We start from the raw sequence: 24,827 nt of genomic DNA, 5'->3' as shown, positions 1-24,827 counted from the left end.
CACGGTCCCTTCCAACTTTTGTCATTCTGTGATCCTGTAAGGGCCTCCTGCTTGAACAGGGGGCTGGACTGGATGACCTCCAGGGTCCCTTCAAACTTTGTCATTCTATGATCCTGTAAGGGTCTCCTGCTTGAGCAGGGGGCTGGACTGGATGACCTCCAAGGTCCCTTCAAACTTTGTTATTCTATGATCCTGTAAGGGCCTCCTGCTTAAACGGGGCTGGACTGGATGACCTCCAGGGTCCCTTCAAACTTTATCATTCTATGATCCTTTAAGGGCCTCCTGCTTGAGCAGGGGGCTGGACTGGATGACCTCCAGGGTCGCTTCAAACTCTATGATACCAAGTCGTTCCACTGAGTATAGAATAACAGAGCTGGAAAGGGACATCGGAGGTCTTCTAGTCCAACCCTCTGCCCAGGCAGGAAAGCATTTAACATTTCAGACAAATGGTTATCCAACAACATCTTAAAAATTTCCAGTGTTGGAGCATTCACAACTTCTGGTGGCAAGCAGTTCCACGGATTAATTGTTCTCACTGTCAGGAAATTTCTCCTTCGTTCTAAGTTGCTTTTCTCCTTGATCAGTTTCCACCCGCTGCTTCTTCTCCTGCTTTCTGGTGCTTTGGAGAATAATTTGACCGCCCCCCCCTTTTCTTTGTGGCAGCCCCTCAAATATTGGAAGATGCTATCATGTCCTCCCTGGTCCTTCTCTTCCTTAGAAGAAAGAAGTGCAATTGCCTTTTGGGAAAAATAAATTAAAAAAAAACATATTTGGAGCGCATGAAAACTTGTGTGCCGAGTCAGCTGGGCCCACGTGGCTTGAATGACGGATTGCGTGGTGGCGTTGCAGCCCATCCCAAAAGTCTTGCTTTGCAGTGCTTAGAGGAAAATCTTGACCTGGAATTATTTTGACCTGGAAGGATTGGTGATTTTGTGTAACCCAAGGAGGGGGGACGCAGTGCGAGTCACAGTTTGGTTGTGTTCACACCAGCTGCTTTCACGCTTGCTAAGCTTGGATGGGGAACCATGGTTTAGTTTCGGCGTGGTTTAGCTTGTTGTGTGTGAATATACAGCCACTTGGGTGGGTTTAGATCAGTGTTTCTCAACCTTGGAAGCTTGAAGAGGGGTGGACTTCAACTCCCAGAATCCCCCAGCCAGCAGCGCTGGCTGGGGGATTCTGGGAGTTGAAGTCCACCCCTCTTCAAGCTTCCAAGGTTGAGAAACACTGGTTTAGATTCTACCCTTGGTGGCAACTTGCAAAAAGGCATCAATTTGGGTTGAGGTAGGTTGTATAGCCGCCACATTTGCAGGAAAAGCAAAATCAGGCTTTGCAATGAATGCGGAGTTTACTTCCTAAAAGGATCCTTAGCTCTCTCTCCCCCCCCCCCATTTTAAGTGTTTTTTAACTGAGCAAACTAAAGAATTTCCCTCCCTGTTTCCAACTTTGGAACATGGAACTTCTCTAACCGGGTTTATTGATGTACTTTGATTTATTTGGTTAGATTTTTATGTCGCCTCCATTTCTTTATAAATAACGCAGATACATTGATAGATAATTTAACGTGGTAAACATAACTAAGGTGGGTCTAGAACTCACCGTCTCCTGGTGATTGGCCCAAAGTCCTCCAGCCTCCTTTCACGCCTAAGGCAGGACTAGAATTCACCGTCTCCTGGTGATTGGCCCAAAGTCACCCAGCCTCCTTTCATGTCTAAGGCAGGACTAGAACTCACCGTCTCCTGGTGATTGGCCCAAAGTCACCCAGCCTCCTTTCATGTCTAAGGCGGGACTAGAACTCATCGTCTCCTGGTGATTGGCCCAAAGTCACCCAGTGAGCTTTCATGCTTAAGGCAGGACTAGAACTCACCGTCTCCTGGTGATTGGCCCAAAGTCCTCCAGCCTCCTTTCACGCCTAAGGCAGGACTAGAACTCACCGTCTCCTGGTGATTGGCCCAAAGTCACCCAGCCTCCTTTCATGTCTAAGGCAGGACTAGAACTCACCGTCTCCTGGTGATTGGCCCAAAGTCCTCCAGCCTCCTTTCACGCCTAAGGCAGGACTAGAATTCACCGTCTCCTGGTGATTGGCCCAAACTCACCCACCCGGCTTTCATGCTTAAAGCAGGATAAAAATCTAATAAATACATAAAAAATTGGAATCCAAGTTTCATTTTATTGGGTTTGGGCTGATGGGCTTCCCTTGCCTGCTCCTCCCCTCCAATTCACAGGATTTATCTGCTTTTTGACCAGCATAGAAACTCAGCAGGACACGGAAGGGTTCTCTAGAGATCATCCAGCCCAGCCTCGGGTAGTTTCCCACATCCCAGTCCTTTTCAGCCCCTGCTTCAAAAACTTACAAGCGGTGCAGATTTCTTTTGCTGCGAAACAACTTGAAACATGGGGAATTTTTCCTAATATGTCGTGGAATTTGGACCCCCTGCTTTGCCGATGGTTTCTCAAGCCTTTTATAGCTAGGTTTGTTTTGCATTTTTGGGTCATGCAGTTTTAAAACCGGTGCAAAAAAAATCAGGTTTTGCTGAATCACCACGGATCAGAGGGTTCAAAAGCACCAGGATTGGCCTGGAAAAGGGCACTGCTGATTAGGCACGGAGTCCTCGACCTATGGCCACAATTGAGGCCTGGAAGTTTTAAGGCGGTTGTTAAGCGAATCCCATGCAATTTTATGGTCCTTTTTTTTTTTTTTTGCCATGGTCGTTAAGCAAATCACTGCAAGATCGCATCATCGTTAAGTGAATGAAGCTTCCCCCCACCATGGTCTTTGCATGTCAGAAGCCGGCTGGGAAAGTTGCAAAGAGGGAGGCAGTTTGGTCTAGTGGTTAAATCACGAGGCTAGAAATCTGGAGGTCGTGAGTTCAAGTCCCGCCTTAGCCATGAAAGCCAGCTGGTTGGCCTTGGGTCAGTCACCTGCTGCAAAGTATAGAGCAGACCTTGTCAGAATAACCCCTAATTTTCTTAAAAACCTTTAAAAAAAAAAGGAAGGAAGGAATTGAGGGAGAGAGAAAGAGAGATTCAGAGGAAAGAAGGAACAGAGAGAGGGAGGGAGGGAGAAAGGGAGGAAGGAGATGGGGATGAGAGGGTGGAAGGAAGGAAGGAAGGAATAATGGAGTTGGAAGGGACCTTGGAGGTCTTCTAGTCCAACCCCCTGATCAGGCAGGAGGCCTTTTGTTTTCTTTAAAAACCTTCTTTTTAAAAAAAAAGGAAGGAAGGAAAGAAGGAATTGAGGGAGAAAGGAAGAGAGACTCCGAGGAAGGAAGGAAGGAAGGAAGAGAGAAAGAGAGGGAGGAAAGAAGGAAGGAAGGAAGGAAGGAAGGAGGTGGGAATGAGAGGAAAGGAAGGAAGGAATTGAGGGAGAAAGGAAGAGAGACTCCGAGGAAGGAAGGAAGGAAGGAAGGAAGGAAGGAAGGAAGGAAGGAAGAGAGAAAGGGAGGGAGGGAGGGAGGGAGGGAGGAAGGAAGGAAGGAAGTGGAAATGAGAGGAAAGGAAGGAAGGAAGGAAGGAAGTGGGAATGAGAGGAAAGGAAGGAAGGAAGGAAGGAAGGAAGGAATTGAGGGAGAAAGGAAGAGAGACTCCGAGGAAGGAAGGAAGGAAGGAAGAGAGAAAGAGAGGGAGGAAAGAAGGAAGGAAGGAAGGAAGGAGGTGGGAATGAGAGGAAAGGAAGGAAGGAATTGAGGGAGAAAGGAAGAGAGACTCCGAGGAAGGAAGGAAGGAAGGAAGGAAGAGAGAAAGGGAGGGAGGGAGGGAGGGAGGGAGGGAGGAAGGAAGGAAGGAAGTGGGAATGAGAGGAAAGGAAGGAAGGAAGGAAGGAAGTGGGAATGAGAGGAAAGGAAGGAAGGAAGGAAGGAAGGAAGGAAGGAAGGAAGGAAGGAAGGAATTGAGGGAGAAAGGAAGAGAGACTCCGAGGAAGGAAGGAAGGAAGGAAGAGAGAAAGAGAGGGAGGAAAGAAGGAAGGAAGGAAGGAGGTGGGAATGAGAGGAAAGGAAGGAAGGAATTGAGGGAGAAAGGAAGAGAGACTCCGAGGAAGGAAGGAAGGAAGGAAGGAAGAGAGAAAGGGAGGGAGGGAGGGAGGAAGGAAGGAAGGAAGGAAGGAAGTGGGAATGAGAGGAAAGGAAGGAAGGAAGGAAGGAAGGAAGTGGGAATGAGAGGAAAGGAAGGAAGGAAGGAAGGAAGGAAGGAAGGAAGGAATTGAGGGAGAAAGGAAGAGAGACTCCGAGGAAGGAAGGAAGGAAGAGAGAAAGGGAGGGAGGGAGGGAGGAAGGAAGGAAGGAAGGAGGTGGGAATGAGGAAAGGAAGGAAGGAAGGAAGGAAAGAAGGAAGGAAGGAAGGAATAACAGAATTGGAAGGGGCCCTGGAGGTCTTCTAGTCCAACCCCTTGCTCGAGCAGGAGGCTCTATACCATACTGGACAAATGACCGTTTTTGTCTTAAAGACCTTCTTTAAAAAAAAGAAAGAAAAGAAAGGAAGGAATTGAGGGAGACGGAGAGAGTGAGAGAATGGAAGCGAAGGAAGGAAGGAAGGACAGAATAACAGTTGGGACCCTGGAGGTCGTCTAGTCCAACCCCCTGCTTAAGCAGGAATCCCTATACCTTTGCACACCAACGCCTTTCCGATCTCTTTTTGGAAAACTCCAGGGTTGCAACACCTTCCATTAAGGCTTCTCAAACGTGGCCCATGCATGGACTTCAACTCCCAGAATCCCCCAGCCTGTTGCTCTTGGGATACACTGTTAGGAAGCATTTGTGTGTTCAGACCCTGTTTCTCTCTCCCCCAGGGCTGCGAGAGGGACCCCCCGCCAAGAGGTTGGCTTCCGAAAGAAGACCCCTCCCCAAGCCGACTCTCGGTCCCAGCTGGTAAGTAAACCTCTTTGTGTTGTGTGCATTGGATTCCCTAACAACTGTTTTGTTCTTCCTTTTTGGATTAAGACGTCGCTGTGCATTTGTGGGCAGAGATAGTCCTCGACTTACAAACCACTCGTTTAGTGACCATTGGACATTGGAACAGCGCTGAAAAAGGTTGCTTCCTGTCCTGCTTTCAAAGTGCTTTGGAGAAGGGGTGTCCAACCTTGGCAACTTTAAGACTTGTGGACTTCAACTCCCAGAGTTCCTCAGCCAGTTTTGCTTCGTCTCTTGTAATCCCTTCCTCTGCAATCTCTCCACTTTGGCAGGTAAGAGAAATGGCTGAGGAATTCTGGGAGTTGAAGTCCACAAGTCTTAAAGTTGCCAAGGTTGGAGACCCCTGCTTTGGAGAATAGGCTGACCCCCCCCCCCTCTTCTTTGTGGCAGCCCCCCAAATATTGGAAGAGTTCTATGATGTCACCCCAAGTCCTTCTCTTCCTTAGACTACATATACAGGTAGTCCTCGGTCTTACGACCATAATTGAAGCCCCAAAATTTAGGTTGCTAAGAGAGACATGGGTCAGGTGAGCTTTGCCCCATTTTACGACTTTTCCTGCCGCCGTTGTTAAGTGAATCACTGTGGTTGTTAAGTGAAAATAACCCGGTTGTTAAGTGAATCTGGCTTCCCTCCTTGACGTTGCTGGTTCTGAAGGTTGCAAAAGGAGATCACGTGACCCAGGGCCGCTGTGACCGTCATAAATACGAGTCGGTTGCCAAGCAGCTGAATTTTGATCACATGACCAGGAGGACGCTGCAGTGGTCATAAGTGTGGAAAACAGCCCTAAGTCACTTTTTTCAGTGCCGTCGTCACTGAACGGTCACTAAATGAACCGTCATAAGATGAAGACTACCTATACCCAGTTCCTGCAACCGTTCTTCATAGGTTTTATCCTCCGGTCCCCAAATCATCTTTGTTGCTCTTCTCTGCCATATTTCCAGAATTTCAACATGTCTTTTTTTAATGACATGGTCACTTGGTCAATCTCTGTCTCTGGACCAACCAACTTTGGCCAAGACGTATGTCCTTCTTCGCATGTATGCAAGGATCCAGGGGTAAATGGAGACCATCCTGGTTTGTAGGAAGTCCAACGCTGATCTCCTGTTCTGCCTTCCCTTTGCAAAATATGAATATTCTTCTTCATTCTGCGTCTCTCTTCCTCCTCCTCCTTCTCCTTCTTTTCCGTCTGATGTTCTCCACTGATGTTCTGGAGAACATCAGAATGTCAATTTGCGAACCAAGTCTGGCCATATCTGCTTCTCCTTCTCCTTCTCCTTCCCCTTCTTCTTTCCCTTCCCCTTCTCCTTCTGCTTCTCTTCCTCCTTCCCCTTTTTCTTCCCCTTCTTCTTCCTTCCCCTTCTCCTTCTCCTCCTTCTTCTCCTTCCCCTTCTTCCTTCCCCTTCCCCTTCCCCTTCTCCTTCTTCTCCTTCTCCTTCTCCTCTTTCTCCTTCTCCTCCTCCTCCTCCTCCTCCTTCTCCTTCTCCTTCTCCTTCTCCTTCTCCTTCTCCTTCTCCTTCTCCTTCTCCTTCTCCTTCTCCTTCTCCTTCTCCTTCTCCTTCTCCTTCTCCTTCTCCTTCTCCTTCTCCTTCTCCTTCTCCTTCTCCTTCTCCTTCTTCTTCTTCTTCTTCTTCTTCTTCTTCTTCTTCTTCTCCTCCTTCTCCTTCTCCTTCCCCTTCCCCTTCTCCTTCTCCTTCTCTTCCTCCTTCCCCTTCTTCTTCTCTGACTGATGTTCTCCGCTGTTGGGCCGAGCCCCAAGTTCTGGAGAACCTCAGAAGGTCACTTTGCGAGCCGCATCTGGCCATATATGGCCAAATCTAAGGATCTCTTTGCCTCCAGACCCGATAAGCGCGTGGTTGGAAGCAAAGCAATTTCTGCCCCCACAATCTTGGCTTGTCCAGCCTCTTCCTGCTGGGAATCTGCATTCCTTAAATTTCAGCTCCTCGATTTTTTTTGGAGAGAGTTTTGTGGGTGTGGGGTTTTTTTGAGCTTGGAGATGTTTCTGTCTCGGCCACCCACCGGTGGTTTCCTCGCATGTAGAGCAGAGTTTCTGAGGAGCCCTTCCTCCTGGCGCATCAGAGGGAATTGTCGGTCAATCAGAATTGAGCCGGAAGGGACCTTGGAGGTCTTCTAGTCCAACCTCCTGTTTGAGCAGGAGACCCCATACCATCTCAGACAAGTGGCTGTGTCTTCTTAAGACACAGAGAAGGAAGGAAGGAAGGAAGGAAGGAAGGAGGGAGAGACGGAGGGAGGAAGGAGAGACGGAGGGAGGGAGGGAAGGAAGGAAGGAAGGAGGGAGAGATGGAGGGAAGGAAGGAAGAAAGGAAGGAAGGAGGGAGAGACAGAGGGAGGGAAGGAAGGAAGGAAGGAGGGAGAGATGGAGGGAAGGAAGGAAGAAAGGAAGGAAGGAGGGAGAGACAGAGGGAGGGAGGGAAGGAAGGAAGGAGAGATGGAGGGAGGGAGGGAAGGAAGGAAGGAAGGGAGAGACGGAGGGAGGGAAGGAAGGAAGGAGGGAGAGACGGAGGGAGGGAAGGAAGAAAGGAAGGAAGGAAGGAGGCAGAGACGGAGGGAGGGAAGGAAGAGTGAGAGAGAGGAAGGAAAGAAGGAAGGAAAGAAGGGATAACCGAGTTGGAAGGGACCTTGGAGGTCTTCTAGTCCAACCCCCTGCTCGAGCAGTAGACCCTAAAGTTTAGGGCCTAAACCATTTCAGACAAAACGGTTGTCCAGTCTCTTCTTAAAAACCTCCAGTGTTGGAGCAACCACAACTTCTGGTGGCAAGCCGTTCCACTGATTACGGGTAGTCCTTGACTTACGACTACAATTGAGCCTGGAAATTTCTGTGGCTGAGTGAGGCAGTTGTGTGGGGAAAAGTTGTGAGGGGATTGTGTTGAGATAAGGATTGTGAGACCCGGGCTGTGGGTGTGGTTGAACAGCTAAAGGAAAGGTGATTTGGGAGGGTGGGGGCTACCACGTAGCTCCCCCAAGGCCGTGCTGAAGCAATGGGTGGCAAGGAAGGTCGTAAAATGGGCCAAAATTCACTTAACCATTGTCTCGCTGAGCCACAGAAATTTGGGCCTCAATTGCTGTCGTAACTTTGGGAAAAAGAACCCCAGCAGTGTTTATCATGTGTGTTTGGTTTGCTAAAAACCTGGTTACGTTAAAAAAAAATCCCGCTTAGCGGCAGAAATCTGGGACTTGGTTCTCGTCGTAAGTCGAGGACTACCTGTATTCCCGCTCGAATCCAACCCTGCCTCGGTGCTGCGTTCGAAGGACGGGTTTTTCTATCGGCTGGCGTCATCCATCCATTTCCTTGTTTGCGCACAGGTGTGTGCAGCCGTTATCTGGAAAGTTTGTGCAACGTGTGCTTGGCGCCCAAACTCCGGCCGAGGTTCACTCCGAAACAAGGTTAGGATCGTGCGTGCAATCCTGGGTCTTTCCCTTAACCTGGTTGTGCGAACCCACCCAGCTTGCAAACACGGGAGGGCTGAACCACAAGAGGGTCTACACACCCACGGGGGAATCCTGCGTCTGTGCCTCCGTACAGGTTATGGAATCGCTTTGAGGGTCTGGGTGGTGGGTGGGCACGGCTGGCGGGGGCCTCGGCACCCCTTTAGAAGGAGGCCAGAGCAAACCTGGCTAGGATGTTGGTTTGTAGTAACTTCAAGTTAATCATTGACATCCCCCCCCCCACCCCCAGGCTGGGGGAATTCCGCTCCGAGTCAACCCTGAAGTCGGGCGATTTTTCTAACATGCTTTTCGAGTTATGATCTCCATATTTGGAAATGTTTATCCATACCCCCATCTTTTGCGAGGGGAGGGGAGGTGACTCAGGCCTGGGGGAAGTTTGGAATTCCTGGCGTCGGGATAAGCCCCCCCCTCTCCCTTCCCCCCCTCCTCTCTTTCGTTCTCTCTCTCTCTCTCTTTTTCTGCCTTTCCTTGCGGTCAGGCGGAAATTTTGCTCCGGGGCTGCAGCAAAATCGTCCATTTGTTCCGCTTTGGGACACGGCGTTCTCAGAAAACCGGACCGGGGTAAGTACCGGGGGTCTTTTGGGGTATCGGATGGGCCGCCGGCGGTCCAGCGAGCCTCGGTGGCCTTCAGAGCCCCTTCCCACAGGGCAGGAGGTCTCCTTAGGGAACCTGGACGGGCAGGCTGGGATAAGCTTGGCGTAGCTGCCCATATTTGGGGTTGCTTAAGCAGGAATTGTCCTCCTTGGGTGATGCCAGTCCTGTCGATTTGTGGCTTTCTGGTCACCACGGTTCATATTTACCTGGTTCAGTGGAAAGGGGCAGAGAGGCTGCCTCGGTTGCTGTGGAGTAGTGGGCTTTCTCTCTCTCTCTCTCTCTTTTTTTTTTTGCAATTCTTCCTTTATTTTGCTTTATCTTGTTTTTCCCCTTTTTTGCTGCCTGCTTCCTGTCGTCTCCAGAAAGGAGGCTGGGAACAAAACTGAGATGGTTCTGCATCCTGGTTGAAGAGGGTAGCCATGTCAGTGATTCGTTCCTTCTCCGGATTGGTAACCCCCTCCCCTTCCCTTCCACGTTGGAAGCATTCTGCCGGCGTCTATAGGGGGTAAATGTAGGGAGTTGTGTATTTCACACAGTCCCTTTGTGGAGTTGTGAGGGGTGTGTGAAGAGGGAAGTTGATCACCAGCGTGGGTAGCTTTTGGGGAAAGCCGAAGGAAAGCTTCGTCTGGTTGTGGCTCTCGAGGCTAAATGGAGCCTCCTTTTCCAGGAGCACTCTACCCATAAATACTAGGAGCTGGAATCTGGGAGGGATTTTGACTGAGATTCTCTGGATCTCTTGATGCTCAGCTCTGCAAATTCCTCGGCAGCTGCCCTTGAGGGAAAGCAGGGCTTAACCAAGACAGAGGTTAGTCTCTTCCGTGGGTTTGGAAAGCTTTTCCTGTTGAACTTTGGCCTAATTTTTTCTTTCCTTTGGACAATGACTGTTTTATATTTTTTAATGAGAATAGTTTTCTATATCTTGGTGTTCGCCAGTCACTCTTTCTGAGATGGGGGGCATATACAGTAGATGGATGGATGGATGGATGGATGGATGGATGGATGGACGGACGGACGGACGGACGGACGGACGGACGGACGGACGGATGGATGGATGGATGGATGGATGGATGGATAGATGGATGGACGGACGGATGGATAGATAGACAGATAGACAGACAAGTAAGTAGGATAGTAATAGGTATATATGTAGAGAGAGATGTGATAGGTGATAGATAATAGGTAGGTAGAGAGAGACAAAGATAGATAGATAGATAGATAGATAGATAGATAGATAGATAGATAGATAATGAGAGAGAGAGAGATAGGAGATAGGTGATAGATAATAGATAATGATAGAATAGAATAGAATAGAATAGAATAGAATAGAATAGAATAGAATAGAATAGAATGAGGAGGAAAGAAGGAGAATAGAATAGAATAGAATAGAATAGAATAGAATAGAATAGAATAGAATAGAATAGAATAGAATAGAATGAGGAGGAAAGAAGGAGAATAGAATAGAATAGAATAGAATAGAATAGAATAGAATAGAATAGAATAGAATAGTTGGAAGGGACCTTTGAGGTCCTCTAGTCCAACCCCCTGCCCAGGCAGGAAACCCTACACCACTTCAGACAAATGGTTATCCAACATCTTCTTAAAAACTTGGATAGATTGATAGGGATTAATAGCTATCTGGCTACTTAGCTTGATAAATTGATAGATAAATAGATAATACCTATATACATCGATCAATAGATTGATTGATCTATAGATAGATAAAAAGATTGATAGATGAATAGGTCAGCCGATTGATGAATAGATAGACAGATGATAGATATTGTGGAGACAGACACTGAGATTGATAGAGATAATAGATCAGTAGATCAACAGATATATAGATGTTAGATGAGTAGATAGATAGATGGATAGATTTACAGAGATTGTTAGTTTGCTAGCTAGATAAATAAATTGTTAAATAGTTTGATTAATCAATAGATAGATAGGCAGCATCCTTAAGAAATGCCTTCTCCATAGTGGTCTGTCCCCCAACAGGATTCTTCAGATTGTCCAAGGCAGCTGCTGGCTGTCCTCTTGTTCTCTGAAGGACCAAGCTGGGCACAGAACATCTGGAGAAGGTTCTGTCAACCCCGATTGAAAACAACTTGCCTCCAGAAGTTGTGAATGCTCCAACGCTGGAAGTTTTTAAGAAGAGGTTGGATAACCCTTTGTCTGAAATGGTAGAGGGTTTCCTGCCTAAGCAGGGGGTTGGACTAGAAGACCTCCAAGGTCCCTTCCAACTCGGTGATTCTAAATGATAAAAGCTCACAATCAATCAATCAATCAATCGTCCGGTGTCATCAGCAGGATTGTAGATCTCTTCTGCTTTCTTCTCCAGAGTTCTTTTTTTTTGTGTGTGTATAGAAAAACTTAGCAGCCCCATAAGTGCAGTGAAAACTCTGGTTTTTCCACTGTGGTCTCCCTTTTCCAGAAACGTCCATTCCCACATTCAAATTAACACTGTTGTAGGAGGGGAACTGGGTTAGTCTCGGCTAGCTAAAATCCAAAAGGAGTTCGGATCAACAGTTTCACCCACCCACCTACCTTTTAATCCCAATTTCAAAACTTCTGCCTTTGAGGAGAAGTAGTCCTCGTCTTACGACGCAAGAGGGACCGGAATTTCCGTGGTTAAGCAAAGCGGTTCTTAAGCGAGCCACGCTTGATTTTATGACCTGTTTTCTTTTTTTGGCCATGGTTGTTAAGCAAGCCTCCATCCTCAATCACGTGGTCGTTAAGCAAACCCAGTTCCGCCCGTCGCTTGTCAGAAGCCGGCTGGGAAAGACACAAATAGGGTTCACGTAATCTGGGGACGTTGCAACCGTCGTAAAATAAGAACGCCCCTCAATTTTGATCGCATCTCCATGGGACGGTTGACAGTGCAAAGATCGGTCGTAAGTCACTTTTTTAAAGTGGCGTTGGAACTTTGAACCGTTGTTAAACGAACGGTTGTAAACCGAGGACTACCTGTAAGATTAGAGAATCTGAAAACCTGATTTCGAACTGCTTCGGATTTTGCCAACCGGGTTCATTTTTCCATTGGAGCAAAAAAATTCAGTATTTTGGAACCAAACTGTGAAGGCGGTAGAAATGGTCCTCGACCTACGACCGCTCACTTAGCGACTGTTCGAAGTTATGACCTACCTGGAAAAAGGCAGGTTATGACCTGTCTGAAGTTCCGACGGTTGAACATTTATGACCATTTCCGGTCTACGAGGTTGTGTTTTATGATGGTTTTGCGAAAAAATGAATATTATTTCCATTTTTGGGAGGGGTAAAAATGCATCATAGCCAACAATGGGTTCCCTTAAAAAAAAAACCATGGTGTTTGTTTAACGACCGTGTTCTTTTTACGACCGCTGCATTCACTGAACGACCGCTGGACGAAAAGCAGATCAGAAAATTGACTGTCATGGGGCTCACCAGCTTTACAACTGTCGCAACACGGGCAGGATTCATTACGGTCGTATATGGAGGACTAGCGGCATATGGTCATTAGTGGAGTGAAGAGTGGGTTGGAAAGATGGCAGACAGTTCTTGACTTACGACCATTTGTTTAGTGACCGTTCAAAGTGATCGCGGCAACCTTGGTGGCTTTTAAGACTTGTGGACTTCAACTCCGTGGCTGGCTGGGGAATTCTGGGAGTCGAAGTCCAACCATCTTAAAGCATGCTGGCTGGGGGGATTCTGGGAATTGTTGTCCATTACGTACAAGTACAGATGAGGCCAAAGGTGACTCAAAAACAGCAGCTGTGAGAGGGACCTTGGAGTCCCAATGGACGATCCCTTAAAGATGAGCCAGCCATGTGCGGCAGCAGCCAAAAAAGCCAATACTATCCTTGGTTGTATAAACAGAGGCACAGAATCAAAATCACTTGAAGGATTAGTACCGCTTTATAAATCCTAAGTAAGGCCACATCTGGAATGCTGCATCCAGTTTTGGTCCCCACATTACAAAAAAGAGGCTGAGACTTTGGAAAAAGTGCAGAGAAGAGCAACCAAGAGGATTAGGGGACTGGAGGCTAAAACATATGAAGAACGGTTGCAGGAACTGGGTATGGCTAGTCTAGTGAAGAGAAGGACCAGGGGAGACAGGAGAGCATCTTCCAATATTTGAGGGGCTCCACAAAGAAGAGGGAGTCAAACTATTCTCCAAAGCACCTGAAGGGAGGACAAGAAGCAACGGATGGAAAGTAATCAAGGAGAGAAGCAACTTGGAATTAAGGAGGAATTTCCTGACAGTGAGAACAATTAGCCAGTGGAACAGCTTGCCACTAGAAGTCGTGGGTGCTCCATCACTGGAGGTTTTTAAAAAGACACTGGACAGTCACTTGTCAGAAATGGCATAGGGTCTCTTGCTTGATCAGGATTGGACTAGATGACCTCCAAGGTCCCTTCCGGTTCTATTCTGATGGATTGAAACATGGATTGTCATTTTAAATTGGGGCCAAATTAATACATATCCTTTTCATTGTTTTTTAATGTTTGTAATTGTATGTTTTTATCTGGCTATACACCGCCCTGAGTCCCTCGGGAGAAGGTGCGGTATATAAATTCGAAATAAAATAAAATAAATAAAATATCAAAGCATTCTGGCTGGGGAATTCTGGGAGTGGAAGTCCACCCATCTTAAAAGCAGGCTGGCTGGGGATGTCTGGGCATCCTAACTTCTTCTCTAAGCCCAAACCACAACCCAGAGACACATAAATTTCATTTCATTTGTGAAGACAACTGATCATTTGCAACTTTTATGAATCCTTCCTTTGTTTCTCGGCATTACAAAAAGAGGATCTGTTTTGACTTTTGGGCTTGGCCAATGGCAGCCCCCAGCAAGTATTTCAAGATTGCCTCTTACTCAAGCTTATTGACTTCTGCCCAGAGCAGAAATTTTCTCTTTATTTTGGCTCAAGGATAAGGGGATTAAAGGTCAGGGCTGATGTGAATCCCGGCGGCCTGCCTTATCCCGGGAGGAGAACAATTTAAGCTTGTCTGGAAGAGGGCTTGTCCTCCTGCCCCGGATCCTCCCCCCCCCAGGAAGGATCCTTGCAGCAATCGAGACATGCATTCCTGAGCAAGGTGACTCAGAGCCTCTCCAAAATGTTATTTATTGCTTTATGGTGAGAAAAATGTTGCAGGCCTCTTTGCAAAGGACTACGGGGCCTAGCAAAACAGACAGGAAACGTCCCAGCATGGCTGAGTCTGGTGGAGGAGATCTCTGATTTTTTTTTTGTTTTTTTTTGCAAAAGGCCAGAAAACTTTTTGGGAGAGAACAAACATTTAAAGGTGTCTCCAAACGAGGTCTACAACACATTCGTCCTGCATTTGGGAATAGGATGAGCAAAGCTTCTAATTGTACCGGCCTGTGACTGCCACCATGCAGGGACTACAACTCCCAGAATTCCCCTGCAAGCATTTCGGGGAACTTTGACTCCCAGAATTCCCCAGCCAGGGTAGGGGGGCTTCAGCTCCCAGAATTTCCCACCCAGGATGCAGGGACTTCAATTTCCAGAAGTTCAAAGACACCATGCAGAGACTTCAACTCCCAGAATTCCCCAGCAAGCATTTTGGTGAACTTTGACTCCCAGAATTCCCCAGCATGTAGGGTCTGCAACTCTCAGAATTCCCCAGCAAGGATTTCTGGACTTTGACTCCCAGAATTCCCCAGCCAGGATGCAGGGACTTCAATTTCCAGAAGTTCAAAGACACCATGCAGAGACTTCAACTCCCAGAATTCCCCAGCAAGCATTTCGGTGAACTTTGACTCCCAGAATTCCCTAGCCAGGGTAGGGGGGGCTTCAGCTCCCAGAATTTCCCACCCAGGATGCAGGGACTTCAATTTCCAGAACTTCAAAGACACCATGCAGAGACTTCAACTCCCAGAATTCCCCAGCAAGCATTTCGGTGAACTTTGACTCCCAGAATTCCCCAGCAAGCATTTTGGTGAACTTTGACTCCCAGAATTCCCCAGCATGTAGGGTCTGCAACTCCCAGAATTCCCCAGCAAGGATTTCTGAACTTTGACTCCCAGAATTCCCCAGCCAGGATGCAGGGACTTCAACTCCCAGAATTCCCCAGCAACTGAATCTTCAACTGTACTTTCATGCCACTTGTCTTGACTTTTTTTGAGCAAGTGATGGTGAGCAAAGCTTGGGGGCTCCTTTGCCTGACTTTGGATCGAGTCTTTTTGGGGCTAAGAGACCCACCTCTTTTAAACCCCCTCCCCAAACTTTGGGATTTTTTTATCTGCTGCTCATCCTCCTCCCTTCTGCCTTTCAAGTGTCCAGAATGTAGCCCCAGCGCTCACGATGAGCGCTGACCAAAATAGAAATAAAATGGAACAATTACATTTGGTAATTTGGAAATGGCACTCCGGTTGACGCAGCCAGAAAGTACATTTGTGGTGTTCTTTTTATTTTGCAGCTACATCATCACACGCCTGGCCCACTTCCAGTTCACAACCAACCTCGGTTCCAAGTTCTTGTTCACAAGTCCCGTCTTCCCCCCCGAGCGTTTTTAATTTCTCTCTGTTTGAGTCCGTTCTGTTATTTCTGGCCAACTTTTCCATCCGATTAAGATGTGTTTCATTTCAGGGTTTCTAGGGGGAGAGGTTTCTGAATTTTAGCAACTTTTAAGATATGTGGACTGCGACTCCCAGAATTCCCCAGGCACCATGCAGGGACTTCAATTCCCAGAATTCCCCAGACAGCATGCAGGGACTTCATCTCCCAGAATTCCCCAGACACCATGCAGAGACTTAAATTCCCAGAATTCCCCAGCCAGGATGTAGGGACTTCAATTCCCAGAATTTTCCATCCAGGATGTGTGGACTTCATCTCCCAGAATTCCCCAGATACCATGCAGGGACTTCATCTCCCAGAATTCCCCAGATACCATGCAGAGACTTCATCTTCCAGAATTCCCCAGACACCATGCAGAGACTTCAATTCCCAGAATTCCCCAGCCAGGTTTTGTGGACTTCATCTCCCAGAATTCCCCAGCCACCATGCAGAGACTTCAATTCCCAGAATTCCCCAGATACCATGCAGGGACTTCATCTCCCAGAATTCCCCAGATACCATGCAGGGACTTCATCTTCCAGAATTCCCCAGACACCATGCAGAGACTTCAATTCCCAGAATTCCCCAGCCACCATGCAGAGACTTCAATTCCCAGAATTCCCCAGCCACCATGCAGAGACTTCAATTCCCAGAATTCCCCAGCCAGGTTTTGTGGACTTCATCTCCCAGAATTCCCCAGCCACCATGCAGAGACTTCAATTCCCAGAATTCCCCAGATACCATGCAGGGACTTCATCTCCCAGAATTCCCCAGCCACCATGCAGAGACTTCAATTCCCAGAATTCCCCAGCCAGGTTTTGTGGACTTCATCTCCCAGAATTCCCCAGCCAGGTTTTGTGGACTTCATCTCCCAGAATTCCCCAGATACCATGCAGAGACTTCAATTCCCAGAATTCCCCAGCCAGCATGTAGGGACTTTAATTCCCAGAATTTTCCATCCAGGATGTGTGGACTTCAATTCCCAGAATTCCCAAGCCCCAGTGCTTTGGAGTTGAAGTCCATGCGTGGCAGAGGATAAGAAATACAGGTAGTCCTTGACTTACAACTGTTCGTTTAGTGGCTGTTTGAAGTTACAACGGCACAGAAAAAAGTGACTTACGACCAGTTTTCACACTTAACGACCATTGTAACATGCCCGTGGTCATGTGATTAAAATTCAGATGCTTGGCAACTGACTCCTTTATGACGGTCGTAGTGTCGTGTGATCCCCTTTTGTGACCTCCTGACCAGCAAAGTCCATGGGGAAGCCAGATTCACTTAACGACCGGGTTATTAATTTAAATAACCGAGTGATTCACTTAACGACATCGGCAAGAAAGCTCATAAAATGGGGCAAAAATCACTTCACAACGGTTTCAGTTAACAGCAGAACTTTTGGGTTCAATTATGGTCGTAAGTCGAGGACTACTTCTACGAAGACGCTTTCCTTCCTTGAACTCGGGGTGTTTTTGCTGATGTTTTTCTAGTGTTGATTCCTTTCAGGAAAAAAACGGAATTTGTTGAATTTCAGGGACCCTCTCACATTGTCGTAGCCCACTTCCCTGCGTCTCGCTTACGTCCTTTGCGTCATGGCCTCGAACCCCGCTTGGGTCATGCCTGGCCGTCTCGGGGGGCCGAGACCCCAGCAATACCTGCGCCCCGGCGTGGTGCCACAATCCTTCTGCGCATCTCGCACATTGGAGGCTGACTGGCTGCACATCGCTCTCTATATATAGCTGTCCTCCGTGGGAGGTATTTTGGCTGATGCGCTCGCAGTGCGGAGCTGCTGCCGCGAGAAGTTTAAAAATATCTGGCTGGGAGCACACGGGAGAGGAGCCACGGGTGGGGGAGCGTGGCCGAGGCCACGGAAGAGGCGGGGATGCGGGTTTGTGTGTGTGAGAGAGAGACAGAGAGAGAGAGAGAAAAAGAGAGACACACACAGAGAGAAAGACAAAGACAGAGAGAAAGACAGAGAAAAAGAAAGACAGAGAAAGGCAGTGAAAGAGAGAGAAAGAAAGACAGACACACAGAGAAAGACAGAAAGAAAGAGACAGAGAGAGATAGAAAGAAAAAGAGAGAGAAGAGAGAGACAGAGAAAGAGAAAGACAGAGAGAGAGAAAAGAAAGAGGATAGACAGAGAAAAGAAAGGATAGACAGAGAAAGAGAGAAAGAAAGAGAAAGACACAAAAAGAGAAAGAGAGAAAGGGAGAGAGAAAAAGAGAGAAAGAAAGAGAAAGACACAAAAAGAGAAAGAGAAAGACAGAAAGAGACAGAGAGAGAGAAAGAAAAAGAGAAGAGAGACAGAGAGAGAGAGAGAGAAAAGAAAGAGGATAGACGGAGAGAGAAAGAGTGAGAGAAAGAGAAAGACACACAGAGAGAAAGAGAGAAAGAAAGAGGGAGAGAAAAGAAAGAAAGAAAGAAAGACAGCGAGAGAAAGGGTGAGAGAAAGAGAAAGAGAAAGGGAGAGAGAAAAAGAGAGAGAAAGAGAAAGGAAAAAGCCACCACAGAGAGAGGTACATGCTTGCTGGCTGGCACGGAGGTTTTGGTGGTGTCGCCTTCTGGCAAGAGATTTGGGAGGTTCTCCAGGCTTTGGTTTGGGGGAGACGTGCAAAGCAGGAGGTGTCGGGGTGCCGCCACAGAGTAAGGAGCGCATTTCCCCTAATCATAGGGTTAAATTGATGCGCTGCCAAATTCATTCGGGATCCTGGCAGCTTCTAACAGGTTGAAATATAGGGAGGGCTCTGGGGAGGGGGGGAAGGAGGAAGGAAGGAGGGAGAGAGGGAGGGAGGGAGGGAAAGAAAGGAGGAAGGAAGGAAGGAAAGGAAAGGAAAGGAGGACGGAAGGAAGGAAGGTAAGAAGGAAGGATAGAAAGGAGGAGGAAGGAAAGAAAGGAAAGAAGGTAGGAAGGAAGGAAAGAAGAAAGGAGGGAGGACGGAAGGAAGGAAGGAAGTTAAGGAAGGAAAGAGGAGGAGGAAGGAAAGAAAGAAAGGAAAGAAGGTGGGAGGAAGGAAGGAAAGAAGAAGGGAAAGGAGGAGGGAGGACGGAAGGAAGGAAGGTAAGGAAGGAAAGAAAAGAGGAGGAGGAAGGAAAGAAAGGAAAGAAGGTGGGAGGAAGGAAGGAAGGAAGAGGAGGAATCCAGATACATGTAACAGCCACATGATTCACTTAACAACCATGGCAAAAAAAGTTGTAAAATGGGGTGCAACCTTTTTAGCAAAACAAACACTGGCCCCAGTTCCTCCTCCTTCACAAGTCAAAGACTACCTGTGAGAAGGAAAAGGAGGCCACTCAGCGATCCGAGGCAACCCTTCATGAGGATGTGGGTCGTTGGAGGGCAGCCTTCCTCCCATCTGTGGTTTTTTGGGGACGCCAAATCCGGCCTCTTCATGTTGCCCCAGCCGGAGGTCTCCTGCCCGATTCAGGCAGGTGCCCCGGAAATCCCCGGCATGTGAGGACACGGCCGAAGAGCTCCTGTGCCCCCAGGCGCCTCTCTGGGCTGAGGGCAGCTGAGCGCCTGGCGGGACACGGTGGACAGTTCCTGGAAACCGGCACGCAGCTGCCTCTCCTCCCGCTGGACGCCGGACGGTGTGAGCTGAGCAGGAGGCGAGAGACGGCTGGGCAAACGCTGGATTCCTGGCTGGCCTATAAGGCATCGGACATTTGAGGGCACCTTCCATCTTCCTCCTCCTCTTCTTCCTCCTCCTTCCTCTCCTCTTCCTCTCCTCTTCTTCCTCCCCCTCTTCCTCTTCCTCTTCTTCCCCCTCTTTCTCTTCCTTCCTCTTCCTCCTCCCACTCCTCTTCCTCTTCTTCCCCCTCTTTCTCTTCCTTCCTCTTCCTCCTCCCGCTCCTCTTCCTCCTCTTCCTCCTCTTCGTCTTTGTCCTCTTTTTCCTTCTCCTCTTCTTCTTCCTCCTCCTCTTCTTCCTCCTCCTCTTCCTCTTCTTCCTCTTCTTCCTCCTCTTCTCCCGCCTCCTCTTTTTCCTCCTCCTTCCTCTCCTCTTCTTCCTCTTCCTCCTCCTTCCTCTTCTTCTTCCTCTTTCTTTTCCTTCCTCCTCTTCCTCCTCTTTCTCTTCCTTCCTCTTCCTCCCCCTCCTTCTCCTCCTTCCTCTCTTCTTCTTCCTCTTCCTCCTCCTCTTCCTCTTCCTCTTCTTCCCCCTCTTTCTCTTCCTTCCTCTTCCTCCTCCCGCTCCTCTTCGTCTTTGTCCTCTTTTTCCTTCTCCTCTTCTTCTTCCTCCTCCTCTTCTTCCTCCTCCTCTTCCTCTTCCTCCTCCTCTTTCTCCTCCTCCTCTTCCTCTTCTTCCTCTTCTTCCTCCTCTTCCTTCCTCTTCCCTCCCCTCTTCCTCCTCCTCTTCCTCCTCCTCTTCCTCTTCTTCCTTCTCTTTCTCTTCCTTCCTCTTCCTCCTCCCCCTCCTCTTTCTCCTCCTCTTCCTCCCTCCTTTTCCATCCTTTTCCTCCTGCTCTTTCTCCTCTCTCCTCTTCGTCTTTGTCCTCTTTTTCCTTCCCCTCTTCATCTTTCTCTTCCTCCTCCTCTTCTTCCGCCTTCTCCGCTTCTTCTTCCTCTTCGTCTTCTTCCTCCCCCTCTTTTCCTCCTCTCTTCCTCCTCCATCCTTCTCCTCCTCCTCTTCTTTCTTTCTCCCTCCCTCCCTCCCTCCTCCCCCTCTTTCATGCAGCCCCCAGCCCCCAGCCAGAAATAGCTTCCTTTGAAGAACCCGTCAGCCCAAGGGGGGGCCAGGAGACATTTTGGGGTTTCCACTCGGTGTTTGTGAAACCTTCGAGTTCTCCTCCCGGCGAGACACACAATCCCCGTCCGATGTTTGCGCCCTTCCAGGAACGGCTCACCTTCCGTGCCCCCAGGAGGCTGCCAGGCCAGAGCTGACCACCCCCTCCAAGAGGGGCTATTTTGAGACCCCCCCTCCCATCTTCTCCCCGCCTCCCCCACCCCCCTTTCGGCTGCTCCACCGGCTGTTGTGGGTCTAAAAATATTCGCCTTTCATTTGGCAGAGTCAACGCTGCAGAGATTTCGGGTTGTGTCAAATAAACAAGATTTTTTTGCAGCCAGCAGCCCAGGATCCACTTTGCAGGAGGAAGGAATCCAGGTCACTGGGGGGGATCTACCCAGCAGCTGTGCGTGCAATGCACGCCCAGCTGGGTTTAATGTGCAGTGAAGTCCGTGTTGTGTGAATTGGGGCCTTTCATGAATTTATGTTACCGGAATATTTTTCTCCTTCTGTGTTTTATTCAGGTTTATTATGGCTAGGAATGAAAATAAAGATTGAAAATAAAGTTGTTTTTTTTAAAAAAAAAGAAAGGGAAAAAATTGCCTTTCAACTCTTTCCAATACAGGGAAATACTAAGCACAGGAAGTCCTCGTTTTATGACCGGAATTGGGACCACAATTTCCGTTGTTAAAAGGTACATAGATTCCTCGGTTTACAACCAAGATTGGGAGCCGAATTTTTATTGCTAAGCTAGTCAGTTGTTCAGTGAATCGCACCTGATTTTTGTGACTGTTTTGGCTATGGTTGTTAAGTGAATCATTGCACTTATTAAACGAATCACACTGACTTTGCTCCTCGGAAGCCAGCTGGGATGATCCCAAATGGGGATCCTGGGATTTCTGCAACCGTTGTAAATACCTATTAGTTGCCAAGGGCCCAAATTCTAATCATGTACTGTGGCAGGTGCTGCGATGGTCATAAGTGTGAGGACTGTTCATAAATCCCTTTTTTTCCAGTGGAAATGTAACTTCGAAAGGTCCTTAAACAAATGTTTGTAAGTTGAGGACTATATGTATATTTAAAGCCTGAATTACATTTAATTATTACTAGCCATTTAAAAAAAACAACCACAATTTATTCCATCAACAAATAAAAGTTTGTTTCATTTTTTTTTCCTGTTTTGAGCATAAAGAAAACAAGGGATTCTTGTTTCAGTTGTAGAAACACAACTGAATATTTTTTTTTTTTGGTTTAAATTAAACCAATGGACAACGCCGTCTTAACCAAATTTATTTGGACAAGAAGCAACGCATGGAGCCTCATCTAGGAGAGACCCAACCTAGAAATAAGGAGAAATTTCCTGACAGTGAGGACAATTAATGGAACAGAAGTTGTGGCTTTTCCCACCCTGGAAGTTTTTAAGAAGAGCTTGGACAACAATTTCTCTGAAAAGGCATCAGGTTTTCTGCCTGAGCAGGGGGTTGGACTAGAAGACCTCCATGGTCCCTTCCAACTCTTGTCCCTTCCATTCCATTCCGTTTCTAATCTTTCCTAGATCTTCTGTGAAACCGGGAATTTCTCTCCCGGCTTCAATAGACGCTGCCTGTTTGTGCTAATTGCAGATGACAACTGCAGTTGTCAATTTTGATTTTACACAACATCTTACTTTTCAAAGCTGAACTTTGCCTTCCTTTGTCTTCATTGCTCGGAAGGATGTTTGCAACCAGCCCTTTTTTTTAAGATGCATATTTTAATGCTGAACATTAAAATATGCATCATATGTACGGTAAACGTTGCCCAAAAAATGAAATCTTCAATTTAGTGACCTTTACCTAACTTTAGTGAAAGTTAAAACAGCACTGGAAATAGCCACAGAAATGTAAGCCTCCATTTAGTCATATGTCAAGGACTGCCTATAATCGGTTGTTTTGCATTAATCCCATATTGAAGCCATAATGCTGTTCCGTAGTAAATTATTTGTATTGTAACGAGCTATATTTATTCCGAAAAAGATAGATGAACACATAATTATGCATATAGGCTGCTTGATTAGTATAATTAGTAATCAACACGTTTTTATTGCATATATATTTTGGATGTCATTTTTTTGACTGGAAAACTGCCTGGCAAAATTTGGGGAAGTGTTGAAGATGGAAGGAATAACTAACATTCCGATTCTTCTTCTCTTTGCTAAGTGCAAATTAAGAAAAGAAAGGATTTAAGCATGGGAACATAGACTGGTATTTTTTTTTTCTTCTTCATCCTTCGTGCCAAACAAACAGCAGAACAATTTCTGCGTGTGTGTGTTTTTTTTTAAATGCTTTTTTAATTGCTTCAAAATAGCATTTATTTTTTTGGAGAAGTCCAGGCAATCAAACCTGAAACTTTTTTGGAAGTTGTAGAGCAGCTGCTATTCATATTTTTGGAAGTTACGGTTTTGATGGAGTTTGCTCGCAGATAATTTGATTTTATTTATAATGTAATTTAGCTTTGGGTTTTTGAACTTTGGCTGTTTTAAGATGGGTAGACTTCAACTCCCAGAATTCTCCAGTTGTCATGCTTTAAGATGGGTGGACTTGGACTCCCAGAATTCCCCAGGCCATCATCCTTTAAGATGGGTGGACTTCAATTCCCAGAATCCCCCAGTCCATCATCCTTTAAGATGGGTGGACTTCAATTCCCAGAATCCCCCAGTCATCATGCTTTAAGATGGGTGGGCTTCAACTCCCAGAATCCCCCAGTCATCATGCTTTAAGATGGGTGGACTTCAACTCCCAGAATCCCCCAGTCCATCATGCTTTGAGTTGGGTGGACTTCAACTCCCAGAATCCCCCAGTCGTCATCCTTTAAGATGGGTGGACTTCAACTCCCAGAATCCCCCAGTCGTCATGCTTTGAGATGGGTGGACTTCTGTTCCCGGAAATTCAATGAAAGAATTGGACATCTGTCTAAAACTATCTTGCTTAGCGATGGAATTTTTGGTCTCACTTTTGGTCGTAAATCGAGGATTACCTGCACCCGTGATTCATTTTAAGAAATAACCCTACTGCATTTGTAATTTTATTTTCCTCCTAGATGATATTCTCTGGTTTTTCTTTGTTTGTATGTTTGTGTTTTGCTGCCCTGAGTGATGTCAACAAGTAACAGGGCTGTAAAAATAAATATGTCGAGGTTTGTTGTTGTCCGGGCTTAGTGTGGGTCTCTCTGGGTGTGTGTTGCATTCTTGGCAACGCAGCCCAGCTTGTTTCTGCCTTCTCACCTTCTCCTGTTCCCCTTAGGGGAACTTTCTGTGCCCAGGGCACGTGCCAGCTTTTGGGACAGTGGGAGCAGCCGGCAGCCTATTGTGGTGTGCCTAAAAGTACAAACAAACACACCAGTTGAACAGGAAAAAGTGACATTTTATTCTTAAGGGGCTTTCAGGGCAAAAATATCAGCTGAGTAAGGAAACGTCTGCAAGAAAACTATTGAATTCAGACAGCAACAAGGACCCCATGTACTAGTTGTTGCTGTTCTCCTTCTCCTTCTCCTTCTCCTTCTCCTTCTCCTTCTCCTTCTCCTTCTCCTCCTCCTCCTTCTCCTTCCCCTTCTTCCTTCTCCTCCTCCTTCTCCTCCTTCTCCTTCTGCTTCTCCTTTTTCTCCTTCTCCTTCTCCTTCTCCTTCTGCTTCTCCTTCTGCTTCTTCCTTCTTCCTCCTCCTCCTCCTCCTCCTTCTTCTCCTTTTGCTTCTCCTTCTTCTCCTTCTTCTCCTTCCTCTTCTCCTTCTGCTTCTCCTTCTGCTTCTTTTCTCCTTCTTCTCCTTCTCCTTCTCCTTCTCCTTCTCCTTCTCCTTCTCCTTCTCCTTCTCCTTCTCCTCCTCCTCCTTCTCCTTCTCCTTCTCCTTTTCCTTCTCCTCCTCCTTCTCCTTCTCCTTCTCCTCCTCTCCACAAATCCCCTTCCTTCTAGCACTGATGATGTTCCCTAGTTAGGTCATGAAACATCTGAAGAAATCCACCAAACTCAGAGAGCACTAAGAATCCCACAGTCGTCCCCCACTCCTTCTCCTTCTCCTTCTCCTTCTCCTTCTCCTTCTCCTTCTCCTTCTCCTTCTCCTTCTCCTTCTCCTTCTCCTTCTCCTTCTCCTTCTCCTCCTCTTCCTCCTCCTACACTTCCTCCTCCTCTTCCCCTTCTTCCTCTTCCTCTTCCTGCTCCTTTTCTTCCTCCTGCTCCTCTTCCTCCTCCTTCTCCATCACCTCGTCCTCCTCTCCCTTCTGTTACTGATGATGTCATCTACAGGTAGTCCCTGACTTACCTGTGGCCAGAAAGGTGGTAAAATGGGGCAAAATTCACTTAATAGCTCTCTTGCTTAGCAATGGAAATTTTGGGATCACTTGTGGTCATTAAATCAGAATAGTAACAGAGTTGGAAGAGATGCTGGAGGTTTTCCTGATCGGACAGGAAATGTTGCACCATTTTGGAAAAATGGTTGTCCAGTATCTTCTTGAAAGCCTCCAGTGATGGAGCTCCCACAACTTCCGAAGGCAACTTCTGTTCCATGGGTTGATTGTTCTCACTGTCAGGAAATTCCTCCTTATTTCCAGGTTGAATCTCTCCTTGG

At 47.2% G+C, this 24,827-nt stretch overlaps 1 protein-coding gene across 4 annotated transcripts in view; it reads left to right on the top strand.

The window, feature by feature from the left end:
* Window positions 1-24,827, top strand: part of LPP (LIM domain containing preferred translocation partner in lipoma) — a 211,053-nt gene that overhangs the window by 5,656 nt on the left and 180,570 nt on the right. Inside the window, exon 2 of one of the 4 annotated variants that reach the window (XM_087872385.1) lies at window positions 4,784-4,862. The gene's annotated coding sequence lies outside the window, so the exon portion shown is untranslated. Of the gene's footprint in view, window positions 1-4,783; window positions 4,863-8,287; window positions 8,308-8,820; window positions 8,932-20,909; window positions 20,929-24,827 lie in introns of those variants that run through there. The other 3 variants (XM_087872387.1, XM_087872386.1, XM_087872388.1) reach the window with 3 other exon arrangements.

This window comes from Pantherophis guttatus, chromosome 6 (genome assembly GCF_059756535.1).
Source record: "Pantherophis guttatus breed Tessera chromosome 6, ASM5975653v1, whole genome shotgun sequence".
NCBI lineage: Eukaryota > Metazoa > Chordata > Lepidosauria > Squamata > Colubridae > Pantherophis > Pantherophis guttatus.
The sequence above is the reverse complement of the archived record's forward strand: the minus strand, read 5'-3'. Positions and strand labels throughout refer to the sequence as shown.